Raw genomic sequence first — 16,339 nt, 5'->3', positions numbered from 1 at the left:
AGGATAGGAAAACATTAATATTCCTCTGTCCTTCCCACACCTTTTCTTTAACACCTCCCTTTTGTAAAGAACTCTTCAACAAAGTTCTGCTAATGCAAATGAAATCACTTTCTATTTTCATTAACTAAAATAATTTCAATGCTCTAGTAGTAGTGGTTTCTACATCCACAGCCAGTAGTTTTTCATTGCAGTCAATAGCAAAGAGTTTCAGCTGCCTTATCTGTAAAGAGAAAGTTCCCTGGTTTTCATTCTCATTCAGGCCAATGGGCGTAGGTCACGTGGAATATCCTAAAAAACTGCAGCGAGCACCACCAGCTTATTTAGGAAACAGCCGTGGCCTTACCACAAGCATGGGCATTTGCACTGTCCCAGAGGCAGTTCACTAAACTGACTGGGTCGTAGTGCAGCTCCTGCTCCTCTGCACTGCTCCACAGGAGTCCTGTACCTGGCAGAGGTTATTTCCATTCCCATGTGCCAGTCCAGTTCTGCTGGCTGGGGCAGCATGGGAATCAGGTGCAAAGCTCAGCACAGTCCCACTTACACAGACCAGGATTAACACCACAGAAGGTGCTCTCCCTGGCACAATCAGTTGAAAGATACGAATGCGCCTTGCAAGAGATAATTTCCAAGCCCTTTTTGTCTTAGTTATGAACCATATTCCAGCCCCTTTGAGTTTATAAGCACAATTCTTCCCCAAACATACTTTTAAATGTAGAAGGACTGCAGAGAGATCAACAATGCTCATACAATATTAAGGGTATAATATTCAGAGTCATATTGCATTTGGTTACTTTATTCAGTAAGACAGGCCTTCTACAGGTAGAGTATTGTTAAAGTTATTTTAATTTCTCCATGAAGATGTCTTCATCTTCACCATAGATAAAAATCCCTGAAATATTGATACAGAACCAAAATGCTGATATAGTAGTCAAGTATTATGGGCTATACAAATTTGATGTAATTCTGTACAGTGCATATTTTTTTAAACATAGCTAGGTTTAAATAACCTAACCGAATAAACCCTCCTAAATAACTACATAAAATCATAATTAAATAAATACTATTTGATAGTTTAGCTTTTACATAGCTGACAACCTGTTTGTGCGGAAGGAGCAAGCAAAATTTTAATTATAAAAGTATGGTTGTTTTCAAATAGTTTACTAAAAAAAGGTAAGTTTATAAAACTCTGCAGAAGTCACTAAAGCCACTATGGAAAAGAAGAAAGGGAAGAAAGGAAGAAAGAACTTATCTAAAAATAAACATAACAGACCAAGTTATGAAAATGCAGGGTAATACATCTAAATCACTGCATTGTTATTAGCAATTCATTTTTGAACCTACTTTCTACCATCAAATTAAAAAAAAATAAGCAAATAAAATAAGCAACCTAGATTTTTGGAAGATGAGAACACATCGCACAGAAAGTCTGTGGGTGAAAATCTAGCTCCTCTGAAGCCAAAGGCAAAATTCCTATTGACTGCAGCAGTGCTGGAGTTTTCTCTGTATATGTAAACTCCCAATGACCCAGAGTACAGGAGCTAGCCTTTATTCCCTTTTGCCTTTCAGGTTCTTTTCTTTCATAATGTTTGTCATTATCAGAACTTAGATTGTATGTTGAATGGTAACTCAGACAATGTTTATCAAAACAGTGTGCAACACATGAAGATTCAACAGTTGACCAGCATTCACTGAGTTTAAACAATCTCCTGCTAAGAACTGCAACTGGGCATCTTCAAGGTTTGCTCATGTTTTGAACAAGTACAGAATTTGATCTGTATGCTGACACATCTTTCTAACCTGGCAGAAGTAAAAAAAGGGAGTGCTAATCTGAAGATAGGGAAAGGTATTTGAAGCATTTAATTCAGCCTAGGATACTACTTAAATTATGCTGGCACTGCTGTTCAGTACATCAGTGGAAGGAAATGGACAACTCGAGGGGTTTGAGTTAGGTAGAGGTAGATTCTTCAAGTTACACAAGGTGAATACACCTTCCCTGGACTTTCTCTGTGACCATAGATCTGACACTTAACCTTTTTGTGCCTCAATTACTCATTTGTAGATGATAACAATATTCTCTGCCTCAAGGGGAAGTTGGGTTATTGTAAATGCAACAAAATGTGTGAGGTTTTCAGAAAAGAGGAAGGAAGGAAAGGAAGGAAAGGAAGGAAAGGAAGGAAAGGAAGGAAAGGAAGGAAAGGAAGGAAAGGAAGGAAAGGAAGGAAAGGAAGGAAAGGAAGGAAAGGAAGGAAGGAAGGAAGGAAGGAAGGAAGGAAGGAAGGAAGGAAGGAAGGAAGGAAGGAAGGAAGGAAGGAAGGAAGGAAGGAAGGAAGGAAGGAATTCGGAAGGAATTCGGAAGGAAGGAATTCGGAAGGAAGGAAGGAATTCGGAAGGAATTCGGAAGGAAGGAAGGAAGGAATTCGGAAGGAAGGAAGGAAGGAAGGAATTCGGAAGGAATTCGGAAGGAATTCGGAAGGAAGGAAGGAAGGAAGGAAGGAAGGAAGGAAGGAAGGAAGGAAGGAAGGAAGGATAGTTTATTGTAGATGCAAAAGAGTTCCACTCGTATTGGTGGAGATGTGCAAGAGTGTGATGCAGAGACAGCCCCACTAGTTTGCAAAGCACTGCATTTATGCAGAGTTGCATCAAGAGAAAAAGGTCTCAAGCAGCTTCAAAGAGGCATGGTCACAGCAAGGCATGAACACAACTGTCCTCTTTATGGATTCCTGTCAGTGTGTCTGCAGGGTGCTGATACACACAGAGACTTTACTGACTTCCATTTCCATGAGTACAGGCATATTTGCCTCACTCCACTGCAAATGTTGACATGTCCTTAGGTTTAAAGAATGAGTGATCAGAGATTCTAAGTGTAAAGCACTGTGAAACAGAGGGCTTGAGAATTTTTGGGGGTACTTTTAAATGATGAAAGAAGGGGTTTTTTTTTCAACTTTAAGCACATTGTAACAAACAAAAAATCAACTTTCCTTTTCCTACAACAGTGTGAGTTGACACAAGGTTTGTTGTTATTTAAACTTCTTTAATCCTGATTACTGGTGCTTGTGCAGAAGGGAGGCATAGTTGGAGAGAAGCCACACTTTTTCAAATTTGATTAAAAACACCTTTTGAACAATAAATAACTTTAGCTGGCTGACCTCTAAAGCAAATGATATTGCAAAGTTCTGCAGTATAAAATAAAATTCCTTTTCCCAGCACTTTTGAATGTTGGCTTGTCAGGTATTCCTTTTGAGAAGCTTCCGGTTAAAAGTTCTGTTGTCAAACAAGTATGGTTCCAATAGACTTTACAGGTTAAAAATATTCAAGAGAAAACAACATATCTTTGCTCAGTGTGGGTAATTTCAGTGCTGTTTGATCACATATAGATAACACTGGAGAAATTGCTGGCATTGTTTCATGTCATCCGATAAAACAAGCAATAAATTTTACAGCAAGTTGGCAGCAGGAAGAGCTGCTGCAAGTCAGGTCTGAGGTGAGCATTACTTTTATAAGTATTGAAGGAGACAGTGAAATTAAGTCAAATTGCAGGAGCTGGAGAAAGCAAAGAGCACAAAGCCAAGGATTTGGACCCAGGTTTTTCTTTCTTTTCTTTTTTTGTTTGCTTTTATTTGGGTTTTTGTTTTCCTCTGCAGAACTGACTGGCTGATAGACTGGTGCCATAGACATTCAATCCACAACATCTGTCAGTCATTAAAAAAAAAAAAAAATAAAAGCTCAGAAAAGCTCAAAAAAGTACACAGGGTAGCAAGAAATTGACATAAATGAGCAAGGAAAAGGCATCTGGTATGAAGACACATTAGTTTACCCTTTGAAAGGATCTCACTCTGCAGGGATCTCACTTGCTTGTAAAGCTTGGCTGCCTAAATGAGGAGTCTACAAATGAAAAATATTGTTATTTTCACAAATGTCACCAGGCTGCAAGTGCTTGCCTACTGTTAACCCAGCTGTCTACCCAGCTCCTCTTGCTTCTTTTTTTTTTCAACTAAACATAAACTGATATAAAAGGTCTCCTCAGAAAAAAAAAAAGATTTTATGTTATTTCCCCTCAGTCCTAATGTATCAAGTTTCTAACTGTTTTCCTCAAGGTCTGAGAAGACAGGATAGCTCAGCTCTGAGAAGACAGGATAGCTCAGCTCTGAGAAGACAGGATAGCTCAGCTCTTCTCCAGCAAAAAGTTTGCTGAAGCCTTTAAATTTCTCTTTAGACACTCCTTTAGCAAACAGGTTACACCACTGGTTCTGCTGCAATTTAGGGTGAGGGAAGGAAGATCCGTTTATACTTTTTATGCACTTCAAATTGCACATGAAAGCATCAATCTCAAGCTCTAAGTGTTGAGTTCAGCGTAACCTCCTCTCTCTCAGCTATAGCTGAAAACATTGGAGCTGCAAATGTCCTCCATGGGTTACCAGGTTCCATTGCAGTTTACAAAGAAAACACAAACATCATTAAAGCAAAGCATTTTCTTCAAAACTGTTTATTCAAGCTCCCAAGAGTCCTTTACAAGACGTGGCAGAGAATCTAATGAATTCTAACCTAAGCATTCAAGTGCTGCAATAGGCCCATTGCTTCTTGTAAGAAATGCTATTTCACAGATATTGGAGAGTTTATTTTGCCTTTTAAAAGGATGCAACACTTACTAAAAGTCAGCAAGGAGCTTAAATCTAGTGTCAGCTTCTGCCTGTGGTACATGAAGCAGTAACGAATCAAGTCCAGAATTCTTAGGAGCTAATTCGTTACTGTACATATGTTGCACCTTCATATCTTGCAGTGAAAGAGGTCATTTACAGACAAAAAGGAACAGAAAAGGAGGCATATCTGTAATTGTGAAAAACTGTCTGAATTTGTCTTCTTTTCATGATCCCAGAGAATGAATAACTTCAAGCAAATGTGATGCATTTTCGAGTGCAGCACAACAGAAAATGGGGCATCCTTTTACTTAGCCCTCATGTGGACACTGAATCATTTCAATATGTGACATAAACACAAGCTTCTTTTAAGTTATGTAACTTCTTTTATAGGTCACTGGAGCATTTGAGATAGACACTCTGAAATCTGTTTAATTGCATTAACTATTAATTAATTTTGTTGTATTAATTTGTATTAAACATTCAGCAGAAGAGAATTATCATCTGCAAAGAGATAACACTTTATACCATCATAGTAATTTTTTATGAACAGGTGAACATTCCAGAAGGTTTAAAAACCACCATGGTAACTCATATCTAGCATTACACAGGCTTCACCTCCTCTTAATAGAATGCAAAAGATCAGGATCCTGGTGGTTCAGGTGTGCAGTTTATTATGCTGGGAATGTCTACTACTGTGAAAATCCTTACAACTACCTTAGATTTTGTTTTATGAAAAGAAAGGAAAAAAAAAGGTAAGATCTTACTCCTTTTGTTTTTCATACAGTCCTCAAAGCAAGAAATTAAGAATTATTTCTACTTTTACAACATTATGATTTTGGGTGAATTCTCAGTTCTCTTTAAAGATGTACATTACAATCCGCAACATTTAAATTCTTGACTTTTAGTTTTAATTTGTTGGTTTGTTGATTTTTTTGTCAACAGAGCAAATTTCAGTGAAAAATAGGAATACTTTTTGTCTTAATTTTTTTTAGAAAAAAATTGCATTAAAATATTTCAGACTATTATTTCTAGAATGTTTGTGTTTAGATAGAAATTCTGTGTCTCTTAAAAAGTGATATCTACTTCTGTCTGAATACTTGCAAAGCTAGTTAAATTTCGGATATTCTGGTCAATTAAAGACTGAAATTCCACATAAAGGGATGTTTTTAGGAAAATATCATATAAATCCCTGCTATTTCAGCCAGCTTAAATCTGCTCCTTTTTGAGCTAGAATATGTTTCATAGTACAGGTAGGTTATTCTTCAGCCATGACTCATGTGTCACCATCAGAATAAAACAAGTTTAGTACATCATTTGTAGAAGAAAATAATTTTTCTTTATTCTGCAGTGTTAATTTGAGTTAGCTCTACTTTGAATGTAAAAAAAATAGTCATAGTAATAGCTCTAAACAGAGGGTATTCACATCCATCTCCAGTTGTGTTGTCATCTACAAGGCCTGATAAATAGAAGTAAACAAATTATTGAGATGAGTTTATTCAGTGTTTTTGTCCATTTTTCCATTCTCAAACTGTGACTCAGCCACTTTAAAAAAAGGAGAATGGACTTTTTTTTTATAGTTAGTTTTAATGACTGGAGGTTGTTTGTGTGACCCTTGAGAAACTGGCACTTTCAGGGTGATCAATCTGTCGTCCGGTGACCCCATGGTGACGCGTTAGCCCAAGGTCAGTGGGGACCAGAAGGGCTGCCAAGAGCTCAGCCATTTTCCGTGGGATGTGGGAACAATCTGGAGAGGCAGCCCTGCTCCTCAGGAACAAAGACAGTACATCTTTGCCTCAGTGTTATTTTAATATTACCAACAACAAGGAAAAGAGGGTTGCTTAAGACCTTGGGGACTTTGCTACTGCCAGCTGGAAGGGTTTTCAAGGTGATACAGTGATGTTTTAGATGACACAGGTGGCACTCGTTTTCTAACTGATATATAAGCTCAAACTGTACCATTTTAGGACAGTAAAATTGACCTTTCTGGGTTAGACACAGTTCAGCCAATATAAAAACACTTATACTTAAACATTTATTATCAGTATAAGGACTTTTCCATGATAAAACTGTCATTTTAGCAATATATAGTTTTGTCTTTTTAGGTATACTACAAAAAAAAAAAAAGAAAAACTTGCTTGAATTGCTCAAATTCCCTAACTTCACCATTTCTCAAATATTAATCAATAGCATGAATATTGTAAAGATAGTCAGAAAAAAGGACTTATTTTCTGGCAGGCAGGCAGGAAGGTAGGAAGGAAGGAAAAAAGGAAGGATCCTTAAAATTAGCTCTCGATGAAATTAAATTTTCTAGGCCAGTTAGGTATGCCATCCAAAGAATAATTTTAACAAGACTTTATAGTTAAAAATAAATTTTAAAATAAGTAACATTAATTTTTTTTTGAAAACAACAAAATTAGTAGTTTAGTTTGAATTTCTCAAAGTAGTTCTGTATATTTCCTTTAAGAACAATTTCACTAAAACTTTTTCATCTGTAGAAGTTTTTTGTAAATCAGCAATTTTCCAATGTAGATACATTCTGGGGAAATACTGAAGAAAGCTCTGGCTGTAAATATCAATTTTATAGTACCTGTACAAAATAGCAAACAGTAAATGAAAGTATATGTATAAACATTAGTAATATAGAATTTAATTGTCTTGCTTTAACCAGGATTTTGAGAGAAAATTAGTCTTTTGCTCTTTTTTTTCTTAGAGAATATGGCTGAATTCATGTGTGTTATATTCTGTTATCTACTAACATTTTTACATACATCTTTTTTTAATAAAAATTATTTACACAGTTCTGCTACTTGTTTATAGAAGTGTTATCAAAATATTGGTCCACATTTCCTGTATTATGAGGTTGAGACTCCTCTGTTCACACAAACACACACAAGCACAATGGTGAGTTCAGCAGTGAACCTCTGACAGCAAGTATACAATGACAACTGAAAGCACACTGAGATTTACTTAGGCAAAGTTTTATGTGAGGGCTAGTAGGAATCATAACAATGTTGGTCAAAAAAACAGCTCACAAGACAAATAAATGGCTTGAAATGTATTTGCATGTCTATTTTTTCTTTTTTTTTTTTTTTACGTAGTACCTTAACCTGAAGAAAAGAAGCAATGCATCAAATTTTTCCCCACAAATTGGGTCATCCAGTTACAAAGAACACCACCACATTTCTTTCCAAAGACCTTTGCATGCCCTGCACCAAGCAGTGAGCAAATTTAACTCCCTACGAAACTGGAAGTACCTGACCAACTCCCTCCCACACCTCCAGTCCCACGAGATTTCTGCTGTCTCTATTTTCTCCATTTTGTAAATCCTTTAAACATAAAGACAGAAATGAGGAAACAAGCCCAAAGATGTCAGGAGAACGGGGGGAAGGGTGGGTTTAACAGGTTTTTGAGCCAGGCACATGTTAGTGCATGGTTCACATTACAGGCCAGTGTGTTCAGAGCAGACCACCACACCACGCAGGTGGAAGTGTGAGTCTGGGAGCCATTGAAGTTGGAACACTGAGAATTTTCCCAGTGTATCACAATTACAGAAACACCTGTGCTAAACAACTTTGTGCCACTCTGCTGTGAAAATTTGGTGTTCAACAGCCCCCAAAATTTCTAATTTCTTACTTGCTGAGGGGTGGTCTCATGTGACACATTGTGATCACTGGTTTCAAAGCTATGAAATGGGTTCTTTTTCACACCTTCCTTTTATATTTGTGCTTACCAATTCAGAAGGCTTTCTGTTTTCATATATAGCATGATGTGTACTTAAAGATAGGTAAAAATTAGATTAAAAAAAATATGAAAGGGAAAGGTCTTGTACTGGATTAAACATATTTAGACCAGCTGAAAATATTAATTCCAGGGTTAGAAGCAAAAGTGTAGCTCAAAACTGATCTAGTATTCCCTAACAAATTGAATGTGGGAACAAAGGGGAAAACTAGCCACTTTCTAAAGATAATATTCCTTATTTTATAAAAGAACAGAAAGTGACCTCTGTGCCAACTAGGGTACTTTTAGGTATACAATAAATAGCACTAACAAGACTGCAGCAATTGCTACCTGGAATGTGACAGAAATGAGAAGAAAAATGTCTCTGAGATGCAGCATTCACAGAAGTTGCTCCTAAATGTGTGAACAAATACAGCTTACTTGTCACCTGTCCCCTCTCGCTTCTGTTAAGTGGCATAGCCAAGCCTTGCTATTACTGTAACTGAAAAAGGATTATTTGATGAACTGCTGAATTCCATCAATAGATTATGTCTGACTGTTGCTGATATTAGAGAATCTGCTCTGGGATTTGTCTCACTGATTTTAGCAGTTTAAGGGTTAGGTGCCTGCAGCAAAATATGAACATTTCTCCAAACCTCAAGGAATCAGAAATAACCTTCAGAGGACAGTCTATCTTGTATTGCCACCACTGTCTGAAAGCTGGTGTGCATCACCATCCAAAAAGACTTGTATCTATTTCTCCACTGCCTACACAATGGACTTTAGTAACCAATTTAAACCAAATGTCTAATATTTGAATGGTTAAAATCAGGTGCTAAGGATTCCACTGTCAATAATGTTGATGGGTCAGAATTTATAGCAGTGACAAGTTTCTTGGAGGTATTTTTTGGCTTCTCCTCCAAACCTGTTCTTTACTGTGGTAGTCCTTAGCTGACAGGTGGTTAGCAAAGCCCACAATCTACTTTTGGGATTAACCCTGATCTTTTCCATCTATGGACAATCAGTACAATTTTGTTCAATGACAGATTCATGAAGACAGGAACAGCTTTTCTAAAAAGCTTTATTTTTCTAAAATAAGTGATGCTGAGATTATATCTGGGGCAAAATCAAAGTATTTGGCTTGCTTGCTTAACATTCCTCTCAAAAAGGGGATCTGATTATTTTCACTGTATTTACAATTACATATTCAGTCAAATGGAATCCAGATGTCAATAAATGCCCAAATATAGAGTAAAGAAGGAAAAGGTAGCAGAAGTGGAAAATTCTAATGGTGATCATTGCTCATTCAATCAAGATTTCAGCTAAATTTCTGTTCTTAGTTTAGAGTATATGCAAAATCCATGCAATAATTAAACTCTGAAAGATCTAAAATGTGACATACTCAGATGAATTCATCCATTCTTTTCAGAATGGTGTTTTAGGTATTCTCAGACTGGGACAGTGGTGTTAGATATTCTCTGTGTCAAAGATCTGTTTACCTTCCAAGTTTTAGGAAGGCAAAACATCTGTTTAATCAAAATTTTCAAACTGTTTATCACTCACTGTTCCCTGAGTAACAGCTCATAGCTACATGCAAGAAATATACTCCACACAAACAGAGCTGAGTTTCCAAAGATTCCCACTCTGGTCAAAATGTAACCAATGTTTACCAAATCACTTCATCTCACAAGAGACCATTCCATAGCAAGTTTTGTGCCAGATTTTCTGCACATAAAAATGACCACAAGTCCCGTTTTTCATACTGACATTTCCCATTTATAACAACAAAGTATTTGGCTCTTCATCCTCCTCCTTAAGCTATCTTGATGAAGGCTGTTCTTAAAAGACAGATTTTTTTAGTTATTCTTTTTATGGGAAAAAATAATGGCTTTGTGGGATTGTTTTGAGTTTTGTAGTTTTGTTATTTTCAAGAATTGCTGGAACATTTTTTACATAGATTTTCACCAAAAAAAATCGCTTACTAACAGAAACTACGAATACAAATGTTGGGAATGGATAGTGATCAATTAAGAAAACTATGAGCAAATTAAAAAGAGGATAGAATGGAAAAGTTATGCAACTTTAATTATATTTGCCATTGCTGTTCCAGCTATCAGTATCACTAAATAAAAGTAAATTATGAATCTTTTTAACATTAATTTGTATGATTGCTTCACATTATTATTGTTTGGCTCAATGAAATAAATAATAAATGTAGAAGAATCAGTTTCTCTTTGAAATATTGGTTATTTCAAACCAGCATATTATTAATCCAAGAATATTGAGCCAATAAGGAAATTAATTTGACATTTAGCATCATTAGATTCACAATATCCATTTGGCTTATAAACATTCCAGAAATGTTCTAAAGGTTTGTTAGGATACAATATACGAAAGGGGACATAACAGCAGATTGAATGAATGATGGTAGGAAGATGCACAAAAGGACAAATGAAATCTAAATATGCTTTAATGCTAACTTTTCATCCCCTTGTATATTACATTCTAATTTATAGGATTAACTTGAAGAAAAAAATCGTCATGAAATGCTTCATATTCTCTGCCCATAGCAACAGGATTGAAACTAGATGGTCTTTAAGGTCCCTTCCAACTCAAAACATTCTCTAATTCTGACTATGTGAAATGCAAATTCTAGATAAAATATAAGAAAATAAAAACTACTTTAAGATACATGGAAGCAAAAAAATAATTATCAAGGACAGCAAAAAGAGCAAGTTTTTTTTTTATCCTTTCCCTACACAGGAGTATGGTTGGGTTTCTGTCTATAGTTTCAAGGACAACAAACACTCAAACTTATGTAGAGCACTGAAGGGTGTTCCCTCACCTCCCTCAGTGTAAGGACAGGGTCAGTGAAATTGCTGTAGGGTAAAAACAGAGTTGCAAGTGGAAGAGAAAGAACCCAAAGCTGCAGAAAGAATCATTCATGCAACCTTCAGTGCAGAATCACAGCTTAAAATAATGGTAATCTAAGTTGTTGCCAAAAAAGGAAAAAAAGACAAGGAAAAACAAGGAGGGAAAAAAAAAGAAAAAAGAAAGTGGGGAAAAAAAAAGAAAAAAGGAAAAAAGAAAAGGGGAAAAAATAAAAAGCAGGTAGTGTGATTGCATCTCCTCGAGTACATACTGGAGGCCAGCCTGTGGCAAGGGGCCAAAAGGATGTGGCATGACTCACACTCTCACCACATCAGCATTGCTGCAGCCAGATCACTCAGGCAGCTCCCCAGACCTTGCCAGGCACTGTGCAGGAGCTGCTTGCTGGCCAGGGCCGAAACCATGCCCAAAATTGTGCTCACAGTTTTACAGCACACCCTGGCCATGTTTCACTCACCAGTACTGACACTGCCACAGGGAACTCATTTGAGGGGGAGTGTTGGAGGAAGGCTTGCACAGGGAAAACCAATGCTGTGACTGTATGGGGAGCTTTGCCTGTGAGTTTTTGTTATTCAGCTGAAAGGCCAACTTCCAGGGCAAAGCTGAACACATTTCAATAGAAGATCAAGTCTCACAAAGGGTTGCCCGAGTTCTTACTGTCTAATAAACAGTCAGCAAATTTATGTTGTAGTAAAAACAATTGGGAGTAAAATTCCTTTAAAAAAATACTCCATTCATCTGACTACAAAGTGAGTTGCAATAAATACAGTATTGAGAAACAGAGCAGCTTAGCAGGGTTTTAAGTAGTCTCTGCATTCTCGCTGCTGCTCCCACACATGCACACACACACAGGCTGCCACACTCTCGTCGTCGTGCTGCTAAAAGCAAACAGTGGGTATGATGGACAAACATTGCAAGCACAGATGTGTCCATTATAACCAGCGTGAGCCATGCTCATGAGGAGTGCTGTCACTTCTGAAAATCCAAGTGTGTCCGGCTGTGAAAAAGCAGTGGGGTGTGAGAACAAAAGAAAGAGATGTTGTGATTAAGGCAGGGCTAATGGTTCATTAACAATATCCAAGGCCTAGCTCTACAGCTTAGAAGTTAAGGATATATTTCAAAATTACCTTTTTCTTTTTTTTTTCTTGTTGTTGTTGCTGCTCATTTCTTTTCTCTGCCTTTTGAAAAGGATTTGTAGCTTCCTTTCTTGCCCTTTCGTCTGATGGCTCCTAAAATATGAAGCAAATGAAAACATAGATCTAGTGAAAACAGTATTTTTTTTCTGATCTCTTTTCAACTCTCTCTCTGATGTGTGAGTCTAAGGCCAGGATGGGGGGGGAGAGGCTGCATTCCTTGGTTCAGTGATGGCCCTGCCCCAGCTTTTAGGGGTCCTGCTTGGCAATGGGAGGGCTTGTGTCTATGCTGATAAATGAAGAAGGCCAATGAGTGGACATTGGTGCAGTAGGGCTGCTGTCAGATGTCCAGGGACAGTTCACAAATTAGCATATGCCAAAAACCTTAGGTCAGCTAGGCTTTGGAACAGGTTGCCCGGACAAGTTGTGCACTATCCATTCTTGGAGGTTTTCAATCCTATCGCAGAATCATAAAACGGTTTGTGTTGAAAGGGACCTTAAAGATCATCTCATTCCAACACCCTGCCATATATACAGAGACCTTTCACTAGACCAGGTTGCTCAAAACCCCATCCAACCCAGTCTTGAACACTTCTAGGTATGGGGCATTCACAACTCCTCTAGGCAACCTGTCCCCATGCCCCACTACCCTCACAGGGAAAGAACTTTCCCTAAAATTAAACCTGCCCTCTGTTATGGCAGTGCAAGGAGCTGCAGCCCCCCTGACCCCTGAGAACACCAATAACAAGCTGTGGTGGTCAGGCCCTGAGGTTTAGCCACCCACTGTAGTTAGGGTGAGAACCCACAAGCCCCTGTTCAGTTATTTACATACCTTTATATGATTGGTTTATGTTTTCCCCTCCCTGTTTTATGTGTTTGTTAATATTCATCACCCTTAGTAAATATGTAATAGTTCTAGAATGTTCTGTAGTACTCGACACCCCGTTGGTTCCTGCCCCTCCTATGTGTTGTTCCCATTGTTTCACTCACTGTTAACCCCGCCTACTTGTCCTTATCTCATTGGCTGTAGTCCCTTTCCCCGCTTTCCCATCCCCACTATAAAATCCGTGGGCCCTGTCAAAAATTCAGCTGTGTTCTCTGCCCCATTGTCTCATGAGAGTATACTTTCTCTGTGGAACCTATACAGAGTGCCCTCTCTCTCTCTCTCTCTATACTTCTTCACCTCTGCCTGTGCTTTTGTGTGTGTGTGCCTGCTGTAGTGCAGTTGGTCCATGGCTAGACCTCCAGGTTCTCTTTGGGCTAGCACTCAAACCTGACACTCTGTGAGGTGGAGAGCTGAGGTGGCTTGCTTGTGAAAGTCCTTGTTTCAATCCATAAATAGAATAAGTTATTTCATCAACTACATATAAATCACTAAAATTTGGTGAGAAGTATCCCAGCCTTGTATCCTGTCCATTCTTTTTGCCTAATGAGGTTCAAGATTTCCAGTGATCATGTCCTGGGATGCTCCTGGAGGCCAAGGGACATCCAAAGGATACCTTGTGCAGAGAGCTGTTATAAAATATGTAGGCAATGCTTGTACTAGCAAATAAAATGAGGAGAAGGTGCTAGCTAGAGCAGTGAACAGCAATTGCCTGTACTCTTTAGCTTCTAACACTCTCTCTGTCATGGCTGTAGCTCCTGCCAGATGCCACTCTGAGACATAAATCTTGGCAACATTTCGGGACTACCTTTTTTGGGCAAAGACAGAAAGCCAAACTGTGTGATTGTGAGCTGTGCTGTCCTACAGATTGGAGACAAACTGTAACAGGCAGTCCTGCTACCCTAACCATAGCCAGTGGACAGTCCTGAGCAAAACTGGTAGGAGTGTAATCCTTTCATGATCACCACACTTCAGTTTATAAAACCTGTTTTATTTTCCTAATAACTAAATGACCTTCCTGTGTTAGCTTCATGACTGGAGATTAATACACTCTGGGATCACTGCCCAGTCACTTCTGCCAACACAGGAGCCATTCCAGGAGACATGTTCCTCCGACTCCCTGGTTAGATTTCAGTATATTTCAATTTTCCATTTGTAGATTATAATTTTTTCCAGCCCATGGTGTTCTGCTAATGTGCTAGATCTATTGGAAAGAAGAATCAGCAGCATTTTCCCATGCTAATTCATCTGCCACTGTGGCAGTATCTAAATGTCCACTTGAAATCTCCCTGGATAAATAAATCTTCCCCTACTGTAGTTAGCTGTGCAGTAGTTTATTCTTTGCTTAATCCTGCTTTAGATGTTTAGCAGTAAGGTTGATTATTAGAGAAAGAAATCTGTAATGAAACTGTACAGTACATATTTAGCATCAAAAAACTGATCACAAATGGTAACAATGCATCATTATGAATCTGATCCTGCCAATCCTTCATATATTTTCAACTTCAAGTTCCTGTGGGAATGCCTACAAGTTTATTTTAAGACACAAATTAATAACAGATATGGGCAGCAAATATACAGGCACTTCCCAGGCATGACTGGAGGCCACCGCCACCCTCTCAGCTGAGCAGATCCCTTTAAACTGTGAAAACGACACTGCTCAGTTTAAGGCATGAAAACCACAAAGTGGTACATCGGGTTGGAATATCTCTAAACTTGGCTGGATAGGAGGCAGAGGCTTATTGAGCATACTCCCCTTCCCTTTTTCTACTTCAAATGCCTTTTTACCAAATATATGAGTATCTGTATCAGTGGATCAGACAATTTTGGGATGCTAGTGGCATGGAAATCCCGCAAAATTATGATCTGAATCAACAGCTCAGAAAACATTCACTTCAATTGCAGTAATGATGTTAATTATAACTAAATTATTTATACAAGAGGTTCATTAGTTGTGATATGTGCACCTTTAAATTTTTTTGCCAGTGTTAGCATGCAGTTCTCCTTTCTCTTATGTAAGTGCCTCACTGATCCCATGAGAAAGTGTTACGCTGCCAGAGTAAGGAGCTGTGGCTGACACTGCCTTGGCATAGAAATAAAACTGGCAGTGTCTCTGGGGCTGCTGTCACTGATGCACCACTCTAAAGCCTGAAAGAGCTGCTCTTTTCAGACCAGCACTAGCACAGGTGTGCAGCAGGAGAAAGCAAGGTCCATGGGACAGGGACAGCAGCACTGGCCTGCACACCAGAAGGATGTCAGGATCCTGGGGAGGTTTGTTAGGATGGGTGCATAGAGCTAAACAAAGGAATATATGTGAGTTAGAGGGTTAAATGAGCTTGACAGAAAGATTGGCTGGGTGAGTGACAAGGGATTGGATCCTTTGGGGACCATAAAGAAGACATGGAGGTTGGAAGTCAGGAGACCAGGAGCTGCTTCTGAGGGCAGTCCTCAAACAAACTCAGTTTAAGAAACACCTGGTTTATTTCACAGACTTCCTACCACCACTCTAAGCAAATCAGAGTACCAATCCTGTGGATGCTCAGCTACAAATCAAGGAGAGATCTTGCTGCCAGAGTGGGGACTGACATGAGTGACGTTAAACATGTACATACAGTTTGGGTGCTACTGTGATATACATAATAAATAATGACATGCATAAAAACAAACGTACCTTTTAGCAGCCTTATGCCATCTTTATTTGTAGATCCACAGCCATAAACGTTATAAATATAGCTGAAATATCCCATATATCTTGAATGCAGATATTCCAGGATGCCATAAAACACACTGAAAAATGTGAATTGATTACATAAGCAGCTTTTTTAATGAATAAGGTCTATAGATTTTATAGTATTCCTCTCTTTCAAATCTCATAAAATACATGGAAGTCTTAATTATAGCTGAAGATATCTGAACTATGTTGGCCTTTGATTTTATAGTACAATATGCGATTCCTGCTAGCATAATAAACCAATAAATTCAATATTTGTTATAAATGAGTTTAAATTTATATGACTATCAAAATACCTCCTGGCTCCTGTTAATGTTTAGGAAACATTTCAGAAATGTTTCAGGTTCCT

General features: G+C 38.2%; 1 long non-coding RNA gene across 1 annotated transcript; it reads right to left on the bottom strand.

Moving 5' to 3' along the window:
* Window positions 1-12,377: 12,377 nt before the first annotated feature.
* LOC116440793 lies at window positions 12,378-16,037 on the bottom strand. The gene is made up of 2 exons (XR_004238767.1): window positions 15,931-16,037; window positions 12,378-12,472 (listed from the first exon to the last, which is right to left on the bottom strand). It is a non-coding gene; the product is annotated as an uncharacterized LOC116440793 (long non-coding RNA).
* Window positions 16,038-16,339: the final 302 nt, after the last annotated feature.

This window comes from Corvus moneduloides, chromosome 3, assembly GCF_009650955.1.
Source record: "Corvus moneduloides isolate bCorMon1 chromosome 3, bCorMon1.pri, whole genome shotgun sequence".
In the NCBI taxonomy this organism is placed as follows: Eukaryota; Metazoa; Chordata; class Aves; order Passeriformes; family Corvidae; genus Corvus; species Corvus moneduloides.
Note: the sequence above shows the minus strand (reverse complement) of the source record. Positions and strands in the feature narration are given on the sequence as shown.